Genomic DNA, 14,432 nt, shown 5'->3' on the forward strand with positions numbered 1-14,432 from the left:
TCGCTCATGAATTTCTTATGAACTAAAAGACACTGAAATATTCACTGTTCTCCCCTCTCACTTGTTTTACGGTCCTTTTTTGTTTTGTAATTTACCCTCTGATTAGTCTTCCCCAGGCTCATTTACACATCCATAGGCCTCATCATTTTTGCTGTTCTAAGGAGTCTTTATCACTTCAAATCATGAGCACGTGCTCCTGTCCTCCTCTCCTTTTAGCTAAATCTCCTAAAATGCTTCAGGGATGTTTTTTTTCCTGTTTCATTCCTTTTAAGGAATGCTTATTTCAAGAACATCACCTGCTGGATGCCTGGCCCTGTGCTGAGTGCAGGGCCCAGGAGGGTGGATTTGCTGAGTGCTTTTCCGGAAGGGAGCATGCAGGCTGGCCAAGGGCAGGCTACACGTTGGGGATAAAGGCCAGGCAGAGGACATGGCTCCTTAGTGAGTTCCACCACCGAATCAGCCCTGGGACTGGGGACAAGTCGTGACCACCCTCACTGCCCAATTCCTTACCTAAAAAAAAAGTAAATAAATGAAGGAGAGGGTAGCGTTTTAGGCTGAATCACATCCCCATGCCAATTCATAGTTTGACGTTGTGACCCTAATTGAAATTTGGGGGGCACAGGTTCAGGTCGCAGCCCAAATTGTGTCCCATGAGAGAACATGAGTTAGGTTTCCAAAGACACGAGGGGATGCTTGCATAGGTTGTTTACAAAGAATTTTGATTGGTGCTGGTGGCAGAAAGCAGATGTTGGCTAGACCTAACTGGTTGCCGAGCCTATCACTGAGCAGAAGTCCGTTACTATAGCCAGCTGCAGGTGATCGTGCAGAGTCCTTGGCATATTTGTGGTTTGGCCCGGTGCAGGAGTTCTACCCAGTGAGGATGTGCTTAAGGCCCACCTCCTTAATGATCTCCTGGCTCCCTTTGTAAAACCCCTTGACATAAGTGACTCCATTTTATTTCACCTTTCACTGGAGCAAGGGTCTTAAAAGAGGTAGTTAAGTTAAAATGAGGTCATTATCGTGGGTCCTAATCCGATATGACCGGTGTCCTTCTAAGAAGAGGAGATTAGGACACAGAGACACGACACACACAGCGGGAAGACAGCCATCCGCAAACCCAAGAGAGAGGCCTCAGAAGAAACCAGCCCTGTCAACACCTTGACCTTGGACTTCCAGACCCCAGAATGATAGTCTGAAAATAGCTGTCTGCTGCTTAAGCTCCCCATTGTCATGGCGGCGGTAGCAAACTCATACAGGGAGGGATTCTAGTACCTGCTCGGCCAACCAAACAGGAGTGTACGTGGCGAAGAAGGAACGGTGTGAAAAATGGTGTGCCATAAAGCCACCGTGGAGTTTTATACTTTTCACTATTGTCTGGGACCTTCCGGATCACTGTGTGGACATGCGTTGTTTTCACGTGTGCAGGCTTCATTCCCCTTCTAGGGTTAGCATCCCAGTTATTTGGGAGGGGACCCATCTCCCACTATCGGGGTGTGGATACTCAGAGGGCTGACCATGCTGCCCCCTTTCCAAAGATAGGGAGGTGACCTTGGCCTGCAGGTTGGCATAACCCATCCTCCTGACCACAGCACCTGGGTCTGGGATGGTATGTGTTTCAAACTAGCCAGCTTCAGTCCTGGGGCCTGTGCTGGACTGAAGTTGCCAGATAAAGTACAGAATTTGCATTTCAGATCAACAAGGAATAATTTTTTAGTATAAATGTGTCTGCAGTATTTGCAGAGACTGGTAACCCTAGCTGGACTATTAGGGGCTTTCTTTTTTGCTGAGTGTGTTGGGCTGATGTTGTGTATGCTGAGGCTACCAGGAGCAAGCCTTCCTGAGGGTAGATTCACGTAGAGGGACCTGAGCTCAGAGATAAAGAGGGTGGGTGCCTGATGCCATCACTTGAGGTTCTGGAACCATCCACGGCTATCGCTGGGAACTGCCTCTCCACCCTTCAGTTTTGTTAGCCAATGAAGTCCCGCTTTTACATATAAGCCTATGTGAGTTGGGTTTTTGTCCCCCGTGACACCGAATGGTGACTTGTAAAATCATGATTCAGTAGTTAAGCCGATGCTTGAAATCCTGTTTGTCCAGATTTTGCAAAGATAGGGAAGAGAAGGCCTCATCTGAAAAGTAATGAGAAACAAAACAAGTTTAAATGAATCCAGTCTCCCAGAGAGCTCTTCATCAAGAGTCACTTCATCTTCCTTTTTCATTGCAATGTCACACTGCTGCAGGGATGAGCCCATGTGGATGGGAACAGGGGCCTTCCTGCTGGCTTCTGCAGAAGGGGTAGCTCCAAAGGCCTTCATCCTGCTGGGCTGGCCCCCGGCTCCCAGGTCAGCGATAGCATCATGACAGCAGTGAGAGCCTCCGGTGCCGAGTGAGGGGACTGGGCAGCATGCGGGTTCTGTCCTCAGAAGACTTGCAAAGAGAGGGGCTTGCCTGTTCTCTGCAAGTGGGATTATGAATTCACTGCTAAGAGACCAAGCTGAGACCGGCAAACCCGCACAAAGACACAGCCGGCCTCCGGGGGCCATGGGATCGAGGGAGAGCTGATCAGGGCTCAAACAGATCTAAAAGAAAGAGTGTCAGCAAAGGGGGATTGGCAGCGGTGGAAACCCACAGAGTCGTTTCCATCCGGGGGGCAAGAGCAGACCCAGCCTGTCCGGACGCAGGCCGGAGAGGTGCTTGGCTCCCCTGGCCACAGACACTCACATTTCCTTGCCAGGCTGTCCTCGTGGAGGCTGATGGGGACTGAGAGGCAATTCACAAGCTCCATTCCTCTCCTTGCTGTGATTCCTGAGCTCCAGTTCCAGAGAGAATGGCCTCGCACCCGCCTGGCCTACAGAGTGGAGAATGAGCTGACGTGTCGGCGCCAGCCATCTGGTCAGTTTCTAAGTGCGGCGTCATCCTGAGAGTGCCGTTCTCCTGTATAGACTCGTTGACCTTGTAGCCGTCCCCATCATCAGTCCTGCCAGGGTGGTCAGCCACTCTGGAGTGGGGTGGAGCGGGAGAGACAGAGTCTGCAGCGGGATCCTCATCAGTGAGGGGACCCTCGCTCTGCAGAACGTCCTGAATGTGGGTGTGAGCGATGCCCCCTGGATGACGTGTTTGGGGAGAGATGACAGGGAACAAGAATCCTGCCCTGTGCCAGAGAGTGTCCCATCCACCTTTCTCCGTCCACCACATTGGATCTCCAGCCTTCTCTCCAGTCTGCTGAGTCTGCGTAAGGGGCGCGTTGTTGTTGGCAGGGGGTGGGGTTGGAATAGGACAATGGAGGGGTTCTACTCCCAGCTGTAAAGACCGCTTCCTCCCAAGGTCTCTGAAATCAGACGTGTGTCTCACCGTGGCAAGGATTGATTTGCTTTTGCAAAACAACTTAAGACCGTGGTATGAAAGCCTTAAGGCTTATTCGTACTGATTGACAATGAAAGATGCCTGGCTCAAATAGTGTTCCTCGAAATCCTGGATGTGCCCTTATACCACCAGAGCGAGAATATGTACAGTTCAGCGTACCCTCCACATGTATTTCAACGCATCACGCTGCTCCCTATCACTGGGGCCATGGATTTCACACAGTCACTAAATGTTCAGGCCTTCCTATGTGTCAGGCGCTATGCTGATAACCGAGGACGTGACTGTGAACAGGACAGACACGGTCCTTGCCCCGTGGTGTGGACAGACCGAACAATAATCACACACACAGGCAGGTGATCCCAGCAGGGAATTGTGGGACAGCGCGGACCGCTGTGGGGATGTGTGCAACAAGGGGAATCGGGTTTTTTTCCAAGCGCTTTGAGAAACTTCCTGCAGAGGGAACTTTCGGGGGTGCCCCGAAAGATGAAGGGCGAGTGCCGGTGGAGAAGGCATGGGGCAGTGCCTCATGCAGACAGAGGAGCGTGTCGGAAGGCCCCGAATCCAGAAGCTCAGCAGGGCCCTGTGTGAGTGCAGAGAGATGATGCTGGAAGCGTGCAGGTTAAGGAAGTCGGTTTTCTCTCAAGTGCAGTGAAAAGCCCCCGGAACACTGAGCTAGGGGCGGCAGCGTGGGAGGTGCGCTTGGGTGGAGGCTGGGAGAGCCCGTAGGATGCACAGGGATTGGCTAGGACCCATTTGCCATAGACCAGGACAGACGTGACGCCGGCTAGGCTGGGAGGGTAGGCAGTGGCCACGGGGAGAAAGAAGCTCACGTGAGTGAGTGGCCGAGGACATAAAGCCAACGGGACTACATGGGGGGAATAAAACATGAGAACCCACTCGGCTCCAGACAGATTCCCTTGAGGGTGAGCACCTGGTCCTCAGGCGGGACCAAGCATCCTCTTCTCCTGCTTCTCACACTTGCTCTTGTTGCTTTTTAAAAGCACGACTTAGTTTTGACTTTGCAGCCACCATTCCGAGTGTATGGGCACCTTTCCTGCTGCCGGACTGTCCCATGAGTTGCAGGAGGTAAGGACCGTACCTCCCTCATTTGTATTTCCCTCCCACAGGACCTGGCTTACTTGAATACTGGTGGTATCCACCATGAGTGGGGATACATCGGACTGCCCTAAGGAAGTTGCTGGAAGATTGGGTTTGTTGGGGGGGGGGGGGTTGTGTGTGTAGATTGTGGTAGTTAACTCGTACTGAGCCCGTGGTGTTAAGGCAATTCTCTAAGCACTGTGTGTAGAGGAACTCATTTCATGCCAACAACGCATCAATCAGGCAAGTCCTGTTATCCCCATTTAATGGATGAAGACACTGAGGCACACACTAGCTCTTAAATACAGTCCTTGGGAAAGACCCCAGCTTGTTGACCTGTGACTCAGAATTGGACGTGTCCAGGGGCATAGAGAGGCCTCCTGTAGGTTGATGAAAGCGGAGAGGGAAGTAGGCCCAACGCTCTCTCTCCCACCAAACAGCCGCTCCCGCCCCATTAACTGGAGAGGGGGGGCTTAAAGGATGACCTGTGGACCCCCCGGACGCCGAAGGGGAAATCCCTCATGGCCTGCTTCCACCCTTGTGCTTGCCTCTTAGCTCTTTTAAAGACCAGAAAGATGGTTCCGCCCAAACCCTTGACCTTTGGAGCCTGATGACACGACGCTGTACTTGGAAGTGGGAAAAGTGAAGGGACTTTGGAGCGGACTTCTCTCTCATCCCGACCTGATTTAGGACCAGGCTGTTAGGACGGTGGGTGTCCACAAGATGGCGGACTCCTGCTACCAGTGGTGGATCCGTGGGCGGAAGAAGGGAAGGAGGGCAGGGCCGGCTGGCTGTTTCCATCGGCTCCACCTGCCTGCTTGTGCCAGAGACTTTCTGGGTGGGTGCAGAGCTGGGCTCAGCCCGAGGTGAAGAGGTGCAAACAGAACTTTGTACCCGGAAATACTGGTGTCCAAAGGGCAGTGTTGCAGGGGAAGAGCCGAGCTCTGCTGCGTCCTGGCAGATTGTTTGCCACCCCAAGATTCCGGGCAGATCAGATATGTTCCAGGGAAGCAATCACTTCTTCTAACACCAGGGCACGCCGAAAGTAAATAATAATGATACTGGCCATCAGGTATTGCGTATTTACGGTGAGCCAGCCTGCTGCCCTTGGGTCCTTCACACCCGATCTAGACTCTCCCTCCCATCCTACAAGCCGTGGCCCCCCCAGCTCGCCCCTCTCCCAGGTGACACCTTCACCCGACATTCAGTTACTCTTTGGATTAGCTGCCTAGGGTTGCCTTAGCTGGTTAATCACAAAACTGGTGACTTAAAACAACAAAAATGTATTCTTCCACCTTTCTGGACACGGCAAGTCTAAAATCAAGGTGTCGACAGGGACATACTCCCCACCGAAGCCTCTGGGGAGACTCCTTTCTTGCCTCTTTCACCTTTGGGGGGGGTGCTCCTTGTGGTCATATGACTCCAGGCTCTGTCGCTTCACAACGCCTTCTCTGGTCCCTGTCTTCATTTTTCATTTTTCTGTCTCTTATAGGGAGACAGATGGACTGGATTGTTGGATGTAGCCTCCCCCGCCCCTGCCCCGTAATCTGGGATGATCTCACCTGGATATCTGCAAAGACCCTTTTTCTAAATAAGGTCACATACACAGGTCCCAGGGGTTAGGACGGGGACAGATCTTTTCGGGGGCCACCACTCAATTCACTGCAGAAACCTATGTGTTCTCCTGGGCACCTCCGACTCCTCCCTCCCCGTGAAAGTCCACCGCCGATGCTGGTAGACTTTTCTGCTCAGCGCCAACACCTAACCCAAGACGTCAACATTTCTCCCCTAACCTCCTAACCGGTTTCCCTGCATCCGCCCTGTTGTGGCCTGAACTGTGGCCCTGCCCCCCAACTCCTATATCAAAGCTCTGACCCCCGGTGGTGATTGCTTTGGGAGACGGGGGCTCTCCTGAGATAAAGTTAAATGAGGTCACAAGGGTGGGGCCCTAATCTCTCTAGGACTGACAGCCTTTTAAGAAGAGCTACCAGAGATCTCTCTTCCGGGCAGGAACGGTGGAAAGTCAGAGGACAAGGTGAAAAGCTGGCCATCTACAAGCCAGGGGGAGAGATCTCTCCAAAAAGCCACCTTGATGGCACCTTGGTCTCGGACTTCCCGTCTACGCAGCGTGAGAAAATACACTCCGTGGTTGCAGCCACTCAGCCCGTGCTGTTTTGCTAGAGGCCACCCAAGCAAATGCATGCACTTTGCGAGCTTCCTCCTGCCTGGGCTCTGCGCTGCAGCCAGCGACCTGTGTCAGACCCAAATCCCAAACCTCGGCTTCAGATCAAGCCTCCCGCTCTCCCTTCCTTCCCCAAATCGATCCAGGCACTGTTCTGAGCACTAGGGCTGTAACAGTGAACAAAGCCGGCAGTGCCCCCCTGACAGTCTTGTGTGAAGGATCCAGCCCAGCCTGCCCTTGCTGCCTATGGCTCTGAGCTCTGAACGCCATCTACAAAACCCAGTCTGGCCAGCCTCCCCTTATGCCCTGCTCCTCGGCCTGCCCCTCCACCACCCATATCTCCTGACACAGCTTTCTCCAGTCCTTCCAGCCCGCGCTGCTCCATCCCTCCGGAGAGCCTGGAGCTCTGCGGCTCCTTCTGGCTCCTTCTGGCTCCTTCTGCCCGGAAGGCTTCCCCTTAAGCTTACTTAACCCTGGCTCCTATTTCTGCTCTTGAATAACCCTGTTACAGGCTCCCAGCACCTGCCCCTTCTCCCCCTACAGCGCTGATAACAATGACAATTAAATCATTAACTGTGTAGCTAGCTGTCTGGTGTCTGCATAACCCACCCGTCTGAAAGCCCCATGAAGACCTACCTCCTTTTGATTCCCGCTGCTTTCCCAGGGCTTAGCAGGGTCAGAACAGAGCAGGCACCTGTTACTTAATTCTTTTTTTTTTTTTTTTAATTTTATTATGTTATGTTAGTCACCATACAATACATCATTAGTTTTTGATGTGGTGATCCACGATCCATCGTTTTCGTATAACACCCAGTGCTCCATGCAGTATGTGCCCTCCTTAATACCCATCACCAGGCTAACCCATCCCCCCACTCCCTCCCCTCTAGAACCCTGTTTGTTTCTCAGGTCCATAGTCTCTCATGGTTCATCTCTCCCTCCAACTCCCCCCCGCCCATTTTTCCCTTCCTTCTCCTAATGTCCTCCATGTTATTCCTTATGTTCCACAAATAAGTGAAACCATATGATAATTGACCTTCTCTGCTTGACTTATTTCACTTAGCATAATCTCCTCCAGTCCCATCCATGTTGATGTAAAAGTTGGGTATTCATCCTTTCTGATGGCTGAGTAATACTCCATTGTATATATGGACCACATCTTCTTTATCCATTCATCTGTTGAAGGGCATCTCGGCTCTTTTCATAGTTTGGCTATTGCGGACATTGCTGCTATGAACATTGGGGTGCATATGGCCCTTCTTTTCACCACATCTGTGTCTTTGGGGTAAATACCCAGGAGTGCAATTGCTGGGTCATAGGGTAGCTCTATTTTTAAATTTTTGAGGAACCTCCACACTGTTTTCCAGAGTGGCTGTACCAACTTGCATTCCCACCAACAGTGTAAGAGGGTTCCCCTTTCTCCACAACCTCTCCAACATTTCTTGTTTCTTTCCCTGTCCATTTTTGCCATTCTAACTGGTGTAACCTTTCTTATACACTAACAACGCAACTGTAGAAAGAGAAATTAGAGAAACGATTCCATTTACAATAGCACCAAAAACCATAAGATACTTAATTCTTACCTGAATGAGCAAAGGAATGAACTAGCTACTCTCATTCTGATAAGCGTCTCACATCCTTTAGATGTTTTCATGCCCAGTGTTCAGATGGGAAAAGTAAGACGCAGCGTGGGTGGCGAGGTGACTGGCAAGAGGTCACCCGGTTAGTAACGGTCGGCGCTGAAATAGCAATCCACAGCTTTCTGATGTCAAAGACACGGCTTCTAACAGCCATGACTGAGACCCGGTTTGCTTTAAATGATGAGAGAATTCTTAACAGAAAAGCAGAAGCATCCCAACTAGAAATTCACTAAAGAATCATTTCCTTTATCCAAATAATTATTGCAGTGAACAGGAGAATGGATGAACAGTCTGTGATATATTCACATAATGGAATGCTACTAGCAAAAAAACAAAAACAAAAACAAAAAAAACCCAAAAAACCCGAGAAATGAACTACTAATAACACGCTATTGCATTAGTGAGTTGCAAAAGCATTGTGCTGAGCCAGGGAAGCCAGGCACAGAAGAGCTCATGCTGGAGGATTCCATTTACGGGAAATTCTGGAATAGGCAAAATCATCTATGGTGAAAAACATCAGATCAGCGGTTGCCTCTGGGGTGGGAGGGGGGAAGGGCATGAGGGAACTTTCTGGGGTGATGACAACGTTCTCTATCTTGATGGAGGTTTCAGTTCCCCGGGTGTGTATGTATTTGTTCAAACTCAGAATACATTAAGCTTGAGATTTGTTAATTTCTCTGTTTGCAAACTTTATCTCAAAAAAGGAAAGCCGTAAGCAAATATTAAACTCTAGTTAATGATATACACGCTGAGGTGTTTACAGGTGAAGGGTCCTAACGTCTGCATCTTATTTGAAAACTCGTCAAAAAAATGACAGATTGGGGTTCTTGGGTGGCTCAGTCGGTGAAGCGTCTGCCTTCGGCTCAGGTCATGATCTCAGGGTCCTGGGATCAAGCCCCGAATTGGGCTCCCTGCTTAGCGGGGAGTCTGCTTCTCCCTGTCCCTCTGACCCTTCCCCTTGCTCATGCTCCTGCTCTCCCTTATTCTCTCTCTCAAATGAATAAATAAAAAAAAAATCTTAAAAAAAAATAACACAGATCGATGATGGACAGAGGGAGGAATAGAAGGAAAGCAGAACAAAATGTTAAATGTAGACTCGAGGTGATGGCATATGGGTGTTCACTGCACAATACTTTCAACTTTGCTCTCTCTCTTTGAAGTTTTTCATCATAAAATATTGAAAAAATAGTGTTATAAGCTGAAAAATGCATTTCCAAAGTAGCTAACGTTCACCGTAATCAGTAAGATGCTCTAGAGATGAAGAAATCGAAATGCACTCATTGCCGTTTTGCCCTAGTTTCAAGGGGATGATGGACAAGGAGGACCCAGAGAAGGCGCTGAGCACGTTGGAAGCAGGGGGGCCAAGCCTTGGCAGGACCTGGCAGACTTCTCTCTGGCTGGAGAGGTTATAGAATTCGGGACTGGACATCAAGGGTGGTGGAGTTGGCCCTCAAAACTTGCTCACCTGTGGGTCCAGTGAGAATCAGTGACATTTTTCTTAAGAGCTGAGCTGAGAGAAAGCCTAGTAAGTTCCAGGAATACAAACTACGCAAATGAAACACCAGGCTTATGTTTCCAGCTGGATCAAGCTACTGTCTACAAGGACCTCATGCTGACACTGCCCACTTGGCTGTAAATTCAAGGCCACCTTCTCAGGGGCTGCGGGGGTGAGGAGCCTGGATGGCCAGAACGAAACAACTCTGACAGTGAGTGGAGTGACGTCAGATACATCGTGTCCCTGTCCTGTCCCCACCGCTCACTGGTTATGTGGCCCTTGGCGCCTCATGGGGCCCCTCCTGGCCTCAGCTTCCATATCTGTAAAATGGAGACAGTAATGTTTAGCTGGCAGCCTGCATGTTGGCTTACAGATCATGACCTTGTCAAGGTCAGCTACCACCTCCATTTATGTCCGTCTTGTCGGTTCCAAGGTGGAGCCTCAGTTTCCCATGGCTCTGTTTACCAGCAGCTTTTGACCTTGCTGATCAGGCCCCCCTCCTTGACATACTCACTTCCTTCAGCCACAGAGCCCAGCCTCCCTGGCCACTCTCCCGCAGCCTCTTTTGCTGGTTTCTCCTCATTTTCCCAGCACATGATGATCTGCTCCAGGGCTCAGTCTTCAGCCTCTTCTTTGCTTTCCCCACACCCAACACTTACATGGATTTCATTTTAACCTGTCCAAAGCCAATTGTTTTTTAGATAAAAATTGAAGGGCGCCTGGGTGGTTCAGTCATTAAGCGTCTGTCTTCGGCTCAGGTCATGATCCCGGGGTCCTGGGATTGAGCCCCACATCGGGCTCCCTGCTCAGCGGGAAACCTGCTTCTCCCTCTCCCAGTCCCCCTGCTTGTGTTCCCTCTCTCGCTGTGTCTGTCTGTCTGTCAAATAAATAGATAAATAAAAATCTTAAATAAATAAAAATTGAGATAAAATTGATATAGAGCATTATATTAGCTGCTGGTGTACACCATAATAATTTGATGTTTGTGTATATTACTAGGTGATCACCACACTAAATCTCATTGCCATCTGTCGCCATACATCGGATCCCCTTCACCCTTTTTGCCCACCTCCCAACCCTCTACCTCCTGATACCCACCCATCTGTTCTCTGTGCCTATGAGTTTTGGTTTGTTTCTTCCTTTTTGTTTTTCAGATTCTACGTGTAAGTGAAATCATACAATATTTGTCCTTCTCTGCCTGACTTACTTCACTTAGCATAATACCCTTGAGAGGAATCTATTCAAAGTCCGCCCTCCCCCGCCACCCGCAACCATGCTTACAGGCAAAACTCACAGGTGTCTGCACTTGGCCCTAACTTTGTTTTCCCAGGCCATGGTGCCCTACATTCTCGGAAAGTAGACCCCAACTACGAAGCATCTTCTCTAGCCTGACCACAACTGGCATCCTGGTGGAGCCCTGGACAGAGCCGCTTGGAAACCTGCCACCTTCTGCTCTCCCCTGCCAAGAATGGGACCCCCTCACCACCTCCCCACGGATGCAGCTGCAGCCCTCTCACATCCTTAAAAACCCCTTAAAAGGCCCAGCCTCACAGGAACTCGGGGCCAACATTTCTCTTAATGTCTGGCACCTCTCCTCCCTTGGAAAGTGAATCAACTCTGTCTTGCGTGTTGGTCTACTCTTGGAGCAATTCTTTGCCACCTGCGTCCCCGGGCAACCTAACAACCCTCAAGGCCCATCTGTGTTGTTCTAAATGGCAAGGTTGTCTTCTTTTTTTATGGCTGAGTAGTATTCCATTGTATATATGAACCGCATCTTCTTTTCCATTTATCCATCAATGGATACTCTACGTTATTTCCATGTGTCGGTTATTGTGAATAATGCTGCAATGAACATAGGGGTGCAGATATCTCTTTGAATTAGTGTTTTTATTTCCTTTGGATGAATACCCAGAAGTGGAATAGCTGGATCATATGGTAGGTTTACTCTTTAATCTTTTGGGAGCCTCCATACTGTTTTCCACAGTGGTTGCACCAACTTACATTCCCACCAACAGTGCACAAGGGCTCTCTTTTCTCCACATCCTCATCAACACTTGTTATTTCTTGTCTTTTTGATGAAGCCGTTCTAACAGGTGTGAGGTGATACCTCATTGTGGTTTTCACTTGCATTTCCGTGATGATTCATGACACTGAACATTTTTTCATGTGCCTGTTGGCCATCTGTGTCTTCTTTGGAAAAATGTCTAGTTAGATCCTCTGTCCATTTTTCAATCAGATTGTTTGTGGGGTTTTGTGCTATTGAGTTGTTTGAGGTCTTTATATGTTTTGGATATTAACCTCTTATTGGACATATGATTGGCAAATAGTTTCTCCCATTCAGTAGGTTGCATCCCTGTTTCACTGATGGTTCCTTTTGCTGCACAGAAGCTTTTTGGTTTGATATAATCTCACTTGTTTATTTCTGCTTTTGTTACCTTTGCTTTTGGAGTCAAACCTAAAAATTCAGTGCCAAGACTGATGTCGAGGAGCTTATGCCTGTGTTTTTTTCTAGGAGTTTTACAGTTTCAGGTCTTACATTCAAGTCTTTAATCCACTTTGAGTAAATTTTTGTGTATGACGTAAGATAGTGAATTCCTTTCATGTGTTTGCTTGTGACTGTCCAGTTTTCCCGACACCATTTATTGAAGAGACTACCCTTTCCCTTGGCTCCTTTGTTGCAAATTAATTGACCATATATGTGTGGGTTTATTTCTGGGCTCTCTTTTCTTTTCCATTGATCTATGTGTCTGTTTTCATGCCAGTGCCATACTGTTTTGATTGCTACAACTTTGTAGTATAATTTGAAAACAGGGGGCATAATGCCTTGTGTGTGGTTCTTCATTCTCAAGATTGTTGTTCTTCCAGGTCTTTTGTGGTTCCCTGCAAATATTAAAATTATCGGTTCTATTTCTGTTTAAAATGCCACTGTAATTTTGATAGGGATTGCATTGAATCTGTAAATTGCTTCAGGCAATATGGACATTTAAACAATATTAATTCTTCCAATCTGTGAGCAAGAAATATCTTTCCATTTATTTGTGTCTTTGTCAGTTTCTTTCATCAGTGGTTTACAGTTTTCAGTGTATAGGTCTTTCCTCTCCTTGGCTAAATTTATTCCTAGGTATTTTATTCTTTTTGATGCAATTATCAATGGGGTTGTTTTCTTAATTTCTCTTTTCAGTAGCTCATTATTAGTTTATAGAAATGCAACAGATTTTTGTAAATTGATTCTTGTACCCTGCAGTATCACTAAATTCATTTATTAGTTCTCACAGGGTTTTTATGTGTATGTGTGTGGAGCCTTTAGGGTTCTCTGTATATAGTATCATTTGAATCATCTGCAAATAGTGGGATTTCCTCCCCACCCCCCATTTGGATGCCTTTTATTTATTTTTCTTGCCTAATTGCCATGGCTAGGACTACTAATAATACGTTGAATAAAAGTGGTGAAAGTGGGCGTCCTTCTTTTTTTCTTGGTCTTAGAGGAAAAGCTTTCAGGAATATGAATATGATGTTAGTTGTGGGTTTGTCATACATAGGTTTTATTTTGTTGAGGTGCTTTCCCTCTTACCAACTTGGTTGAGTGTTTTTATCATAAACGGTGTTGAATTGTGTCAAATACTTTTTCTGCATCTATTGAGATGATCATATAATTTTTATCCCTTATTGTTTTAATGTGGTATATCCCATTGGTTTGCGGATATTGAACCATTTTGCACCCCTGGAATAAATCCCAGTTGATCATGGTGTTTGATCCTTTCCATGTATTGTTGAATTCAGTTTGCTAATATTTTGCTGAGGATTTTCACATCCATGTTCATCATGGATATTGGCCTATAATTTTCTTTTTTTATGGTCTCCTTATTTGGTTTTGGAATTGGGGTAATGCTGGCCTCATAAAACGCATTTAGAAGTGTTCTCTCATCTTTAATTTTTTGGAATAGTTTAAGAAGGATAGCTATTAAATCTTCTTCAAATGTTTGGTAGAATTCACCAGTAAAGATATCTGGTCCTGGACTTTTGTTTGTTGGGAGCTTTTGATTACTGATTGAATCTCCTTACTAATAATCGGTCTATTCAGATCTTCTATTTCTTCATGATTCAGTCTTGGAAGATTGTATATTTCTAGGAATTTATCCATATGTTCTTTGTTGTCCAGTTTGTTGGTATGTAATTGTTCATACTAGTCTCTTATGATCCTTCCTTCATATTTCTATGGTATCAATTGTAATTTCTCCTCTTTCATTTCATTTTATTTGAGTCTTCTTTCTTTTTTTCTTGGTGAATCTAGCTAAAAGTTTGTCCTTTCAAAGAACCAGCTCTTAGTTTCATTGATCCTTTCTATTGTTTTTTTTTTTTTTTAAGTCTCTATTTCATTTATTTTTGCTCTGCTCTATATGATTTCCTTCCTTCTACTAACTTTGGGATTAGTTTGTTCTTCTTTTTCTCATTCCTTTAGATGTAAAGCTAGATTGTTCGAGTTCTTGTTTCAGGAGGTAGGCCTGTATTGCTATAAATTTCCATGTTAGAACTGCTCTTACTGCATCCCATCAATTTTGGATTGTTTATTTCCATTTCCATCTGTCTCAAGGTGTTTTCTTTTAATTTCCCTTTTGATTTCTTCATTGACTCATTGGTTTTTCAGTAGCATGTTGTT

The sequence above is a fragment of the Halichoerus grypus genome, chromosome 2 (assembly GCF_964656455.1).
Source record: "Halichoerus grypus chromosome 2, mHalGry1.hap1.1, whole genome shotgun sequence".
Classification (NCBI taxonomy): domain Eukaryota; kingdom Metazoa; phylum Chordata; class Mammalia; order Carnivora; family Phocidae; genus Halichoerus; species Halichoerus grypus.